Consider the following 6,519-nt stretch of genomic DNA (forward strand, 5'->3'; position numbering starts at 1 on the left):
CGTGGCTGGGAACGTTCTCCAGGTGTTCGCTGTTGGTTGAACAAATGAGCAGCCTCATGCTGTTGGAGTAGGTGGAGGAAGGAATAGGGTGCTTCGAAAAGGCACAGCCCCTTTGAAAGAGAGAAATGAAAGCTTTCTCTTGTGAATTGGGTGAAGGTTTACAGGAGAGATCAGTTTTCCATTCAGCAATCCATGCACATTTTTGTTTCCTCTCATTGTCCTTTGAGCCTCCATTTCCTCTTCTCCCAAATGGGGGTTAGTAACCTAGTTGTTTTTGTCAATTGCGTATCTCTCTACACGTTATCACAACATGTGCCAGTGCTATATTTTTCACACGTACGATTCATGTTTTACAACCATCACTCAGGTTTAGGGAAACCCAAGGCTCCCTAAACCGTGACTCCTCTGCCCCACCCTGTCCCCCCTCTAGTAACCACTAGTAAACTGTGGTCCTTAGTATAGCGCTTGATTATTGATGGTGCCTGGCACCGTGTTTTACACCCCTGGTCTCGGTGAATGCTCCCCACACCCTGAATGAGCTGGGTATGGCTCTTAGCCCATTTTACAGAGGGAAACTGAGGTTTGGCGGGGAGTAAGTAACGTGGCCCTGGTCACAGCTGGAGGGAAAGCCAAGGCTGTGACCTGAGGCATCTTTGCTGAACCGCTCAGCCCCTGCCTCACGCGACTGTGGTGTGGCGTTTTGGGAGAGATCAGGTACAAACCCTGGCACACATCCCTCCACCTAGGAGCCCGAAAAGTCAAGGGTCCCAGGACAGAAGATGCGATAATCATGATTTCGAATGCAGCGTTCATTTCACGTTTTAAATGCAGTGACCGGTATAGAGGGGAACCCAAATTGGCCAGAAATCTCCATGCCCAGATAAGCCCTATTGGCATTGAGAGGAGGGGAATGAAACTGATGCAAGTCCCCACAGGACAAAAAGCTGCATGGTGACCGGGGCAGCCCTCCTGCCTGCCTCCTGCCAAGCCCCTGCGCCTCAAAAGTAAATACAAATCCCACTGCCGGGCGCCAGGGCCCGCTCAGGGCAGGCCCTTCCGTCACCAGGCAGAACTGCTGCACTGGTTGCCTTCACTGTCATTGTGACAACAAACCGCCAAGCCTTTCTTCTGCTGTGCTGTTGGGTGGCCTCGAACTGCCAACCATTAGGTTAGCAATCGAGTTGCAAGCTGTCTGTGCCATTGAGGAACCTTAAAGATGACCCCTTTAAAAAATACCCTGTGATTCTTTTTGGAAATACATGAACACCTAGAGGTCCAAACTTCGTGTGTTGGCTGGCACCTGGTAGGTGGCACACTGTGTGTGCTTCAGAGAGCCTTCCGATTGAGCCCATGCAGTTCTGCCACTTACGAATTAATGACAGTGTCTCCTTTGGAGGGTCCCGTTGGTAGAAAGGAGAGGCAACCATGGCCGTCATTGCCAGTTCCTGTGGGGGTCCTGATGTAATTGTTCGTGTTGACGAGATGGCCCCTACGCATGGTGACACTGCGCTGTGGTGATAGATGCTGCCTGCCCTGCACCATCTCCATGCTCCCTTGGGATCCATAGGATTTTGGGGGGCACAGGCTTTTGGAAGTAGATCTCCAAACCTTCCTTCCTAGTTGGTGTTAGTCCGCCTATTCAGCATCACAGCAACACGCAGGCCTCCACTGCCAGATGGCTGGTGACTGTGCAGCAGGTGCAGTGACGGGAATCTGGGGTTTTGAAGTGTTGTTGTTAGGTGCCTTTGAATCCGAGTCATCGCAACCCTGTGTGCAATGGAACGACACCTGTGCCCTCCTCCCAGTAGTTATGTTTGAGCCCCTAGGGACAACCCCTGTGTCAGTCCATTGCTTTGAAGATCTTCCTCTTTATCACGGACCCTCGACTTTACCAAGTACGCTATCCTTTTCCACACACTGGTCTCTCCTGAAACATGTCCAAAGTATGTGAGACAAGTCCGGCCATCCTTGCCTCTAGGGAGCATTCAGACTGTACCTTCTCCAGGACAGACTTGTGCGTTCTTTGGGCTGTCCGGAGTACTCTCAGTGTGCGTCACCAACACCATAACTCATACCTATCAGTTCCTCTTCTGTCGCCCTTACTCAGTGTCCAGCTTTTACATGCACATGAGGCGATTGAAAATACCATGGCTTGGGTCAGGTGCACCTATTGCTTGGGTCAGGTGCACCATTGCCTTCAAAGTGACATCCTTGCTCTTTAACACTTTAACAAGGTCTCATGCAGCAAATTTGCCCAATGCCATGAATCCTTTGATTTCCTGAGTGCCGCTCCCATCGAGCATTGATTGTGGAGCCAAGCAAGATGAAATTCTTCACAACTATGTTGAACCATCGTTATCTGTGTATCATGATGTTGCTATTCTGCTTAGCTGGTGAGAATCCACTCACTGAGCCCCAGGGGCCCGTCTGGTCAGTATACTGGGGTGAGTGTAGCCTCCAAAGGCAGACGATGAGGGGATCCCAGATCATTCCTCATGCCGTGCCCTTTGGGCTGAGTTTATCCCAGGGCTACGGTCTCTGATCCTCGGAAGAGCCCGTCAGCAGGGTTTTAAAACAATACTGTGTCTTCAGCTACAGTTTGCATTCAGTGAGCTTCCCGTTTGGCTGTTGCTGCTCCAGTTCTGGATTGGCATCAGTGCCAGTTTTCAAGGCGTGTCAGCGTCCTCTCTCCTGCGCTCTGCCTGTTCCCTTTCCAGTCCTCTACTTTCCCTGCCCCCTCACCTTCTCCTCTGTGCTTTGGACGCTAATGTAATTATTTAGACGCGAGTGTAATTACTGATCATTTGGCTTCCTGTAGCCCTTGAGACCTGCAACCGCCTAGGTCTCACAGCGATGGAGTTTCCTGGCTCTCCGTACAGGCAGCCACTGGGCTGCCAACAGCTGACTTCCTGACCACCTGCACTTTTTAATGTTCTGTCAATCTGCCCTCACTTTGAAACCATGGAACCAGGCCTGCTTCCCCATTGCATCACCTTCAGTTGCTGCACGTGAAGCTTTGACATCATTGAAAGGGCTTCAAGGCTTTTCTTGAACTAAAACCCCAAACAAATCCCACTGCCATCAACTTGATTCGGACTCTTAGAGACCCTGTAGATGCAGTGGGTTAAGGGATGCGCTGGTAACGAAAATTGGTGGTTCAAACCCACCAGCGTCTCCACAGGAAAAGGTTGTGGCAGTCTGCTTGTGCAAGATGTGGCCTCTCGGAGCAGTGCTACTGGGTCCTGTGATCCTTGCACTGAAGTAAGCCTCGCTCAGAACCACATGCACCTGTGCTCGCTCACTGTGGTTGAGTTGATTCTGATGCATAGGGACCGGACAGGACAGGGTACGACGGCCACTGTGGGTGACTGAGCCGGTCATTCTTTATGGGAATGCAAAGCCTCATCTTCCATGGACCCGCTGGCGATTTCAAACTGTGACCTTGTGGTTAGAAGCCCAACGCTTAACTAGTCCATCAGGGCTCCTCAAGCACCTGTGCAGACTTACAAACCCCTAACTTAGAGATGCACTTAGGACTGGCTCTCCTTCATAACCTGAGGACTGCCCGTACTCAGGGACGTGTTAACCCAGTGGTTATCAACCTTCCTCATGCTGTGATCCTTTCATACAGTTCCTCATGTGGTGGTGACCCCCAACCATAAAATTATGTTCGTTGCTACTTCGTAACTGCCATTTTGCTACTGTTATGAATTGTAAATATCTGATAAGCAGGGTGTATTTTCATTGTAACAAATTGAACATAATTGAAGCATAGTGATTCATCACAAAAAATAATATGTAATTATATATTGTGAAATATTTATTTCTAATGACAAATAAATAAGATTTTGTCTTAAAGCATGGTGCAGCATGGGTAACAGTCTTCACGCCGGGTACTCGTACATGGGCGTATCTGCATTTGGGCGGACCTGCGTGGAGATGGATAGAGGAGCGGTGTCTCAGTTCCTAAGACCATCGGAAATATGTGTTTTCCGATGGTCTTAGGCGACCCCTGTGAAAGGGTCGTTTGACCCCCCAAAGGGGTTGCGACCCCCAGGTTGAGAGCCATTGTGTTAGCCCTTTATTTTGTGTGCACACCTGTTCACTGAAGGGTAAACTTGGGGTGGTCTGGGTTCCAGGTTCAGAGGCTCTCAGGGTGATAGTACTGGACCAGTGAGCCTGGACCGTTTTTTAAGTTGAGCTCCGTTCTGCATATCCGCCATTATCAGAGGGTCTGTGATCAGAACAGTAGAGAGGTAGCCAGGTGTCTCACCTCCAGGTGGGCTCACCTCCCTGTCCCTGAGGCGGGCCCCTCCCCTTGGTGCAGCAGCCTGCACTTGCCTTATGGCCCAGGCTGGCCCGTCAGTGGGTGGTAATAAACGTGCGGTGAGGACTTGTTTTACAAGGTAGGCAGTGTGTGCGCATGCATGTGGGATGTGCCTGTGTGCATTAGGGGGTGGACTCTAAAGTGAGGGCATCCCTCACCCTGACGAAGGCCATATTCTCCTTTGGAAGGCCTCCATTGGAGATGGACACCGGGCCTGAGCTGTAGCACCTTGCACTCCAGCACCTACACACACACACACACACACACACACACACTCCCGCCGCTGTGTACTGCAGGGTCTTATGGCCCAAGCGGTGGGGCCACCAGGATGCACCACTGCAAATTAACATGTCTCTGTCTCCTGATAAATGGGTCAGAGAAGCTTCCAGCTAGGTGGAATGTGCTGCCTGCAGAGCCCTGCCCAGCCCCGGGCTGCTTTCTTAGCGGTGGGAGGGGAAGGTTAATAACTGATGGATCTGGGGAGGGATGGCACAGCATGGCCCAGACCACCTCAAAAGGGCCCCGGCAGCAGACCCCTGGATGTTTGCAGGGTTGTCATTCCCCTCTGGACTGCACATCTCTCCCCACGGCGTCCAGAGGCCTGATTACTACTTGCCTCTTCGATGGTGTGGCATGTTCTCCTCAGTGGCAGTGAACTGCTGTCCTGTGGAGTGTCCAGGTGGGCCTGGTCCCTGTAGCCTCGGCTGGGACAGCAGGAGAAGCCAAAAGCTTGGGGCTGGACTCTCAGTGTATGCATGCACCCGGGCGCCCCATGCGAACATGAGCGCCGCAGCCCCTGCACAGGCGTGTGCTGGGACCACACCCTGTGCCAGCATCAGGGTCATAGCTGACCTGCTCTAGCAGATGGGCTCTGTGCTTACCTGAGGGCTCCACTAGGGCTCCTGATGCTAAATAGATGAGAGATGATTTCTCCTGTTTGTAAATCGTGGGTTGGTGCTTGCCATGTTCTGGAGTCCCTGGCTAGTGCAAATGGTTAAATGCTTGGCTGCTAACCGAAAGGTGGGAGGTTTAAGTTCACCCCAAGGTGCCTTGGAAGAAAAGCCTGGTGGTCATATTTCTAGGAAACCGGCCATTGAAAAGCCTCGGTGCACAGCTCAGAATTGACTCAATGGCAACTGATTGGTTGGTTGGTTTATATCATTCTGTCTGTCTGTCTGTGTGTCTGTCTACCTATCTATGTATCTGGTGGCACAGTGGTTATGTGTTGGGGTGAGATCCAAAAGGTCAGCAGTTTGAAGCCACCAGCTGCTCCCTGGGAGAAAGATGAGGCTTTCTACTCCTGTAAAGTGTTACAATCTCGGAAACCCACAGGGGCAGTTCCACCCTGTCCTACAGGGTCGCCATGCATCGCAATGGACTCAATGGGAGTGAGTTTGGTTGTTAGCCTTTTGGATCTGTCTGTCCATCCGTCCACCCACCTGTCCTCCCTTGTCTAGCTCATGTTCTAGGGATTGAGCCTAATAATATAGCTGAAAGTTTACTGTGGGCCACGCGGTGTCCTAAATGAGGGATACAGGCTAACCCCTTGGTCTTCAGGAGGGTTCATTTCATAAAGGCGGAGACTGGGCGGAGCGGACACTTCACCAAAGTGCAGCCGTGCATGCGAGGGAACCGTTGCTTCTCCAAGACGCTTTCTCCCAGGCTCTGTCCTTGTGGGCGACATGGCCCGTGGAAATCAAAGAGAACTTGCCCGCCAGAAAAACACGAAGAAAACCCAGGAGATTAGCAAGGGAAAAAGAAAAGAGGATAGCTTGACTACCTCTCAGAGGAAGCAGAGGGATTCTGAGATCATGCAATAAAAGCAGAAGGCAGCTAACGAGAAGAAGTCTATGCAGACAAGAGAAAAATGATGACTGGCTAGTTTGGAATACCTGGTGCTCCTGCCAACGAGGTGTATCATATGCTCTGAGATCAAGATTTTGTAGCGTGAACCATCATTACATAGGTTATAACTTATCCTTATAAAACAGTCTATTTTAAACTACCTTTCAACCTGATTTAGTGTGATGTTTTAGAACCATTCTTCAAAAAATAAAACACTAACCATGCATGTAAAAAAAGCACAGAGAAAGATGCTCAGTTTCATTAACCAACGTGGGAATGTAAAGTTGGTACCTACACACACACAGAATGGCTAACGTGACAAAGACTGACAACACTAACGTCGACAG

At 50.6% G+C, this 6,519-nt stretch overlaps 1 pseudogene; it reads left to right on the forward strand.

Annotated features, from left to right (window-relative positions):
* Positions 1 to 6,009: 6,009 nt before the first annotated feature.
* Positions 6,010 to 6,271, forward strand: LOC101640799 (annotated as a pseudogene).
* The last annotated feature ends 248 nt before the right edge of the window (positions 6,272 to 6,519 follow it).

This window comes from Echinops telfairi, unplaced genomic scaffold, assembly GCF_000313985.2.
Source record: "Echinops telfairi isolate 266 unplaced genomic scaffold, ASM31398v2 ScPeMD7_5;HRSCAF=22, whole genome shotgun sequence".
NCBI classification, from domain to species: Eukaryota; Metazoa; Chordata; class Mammalia; order Afrosoricida; family Tenrecidae; genus Echinops; species Echinops telfairi.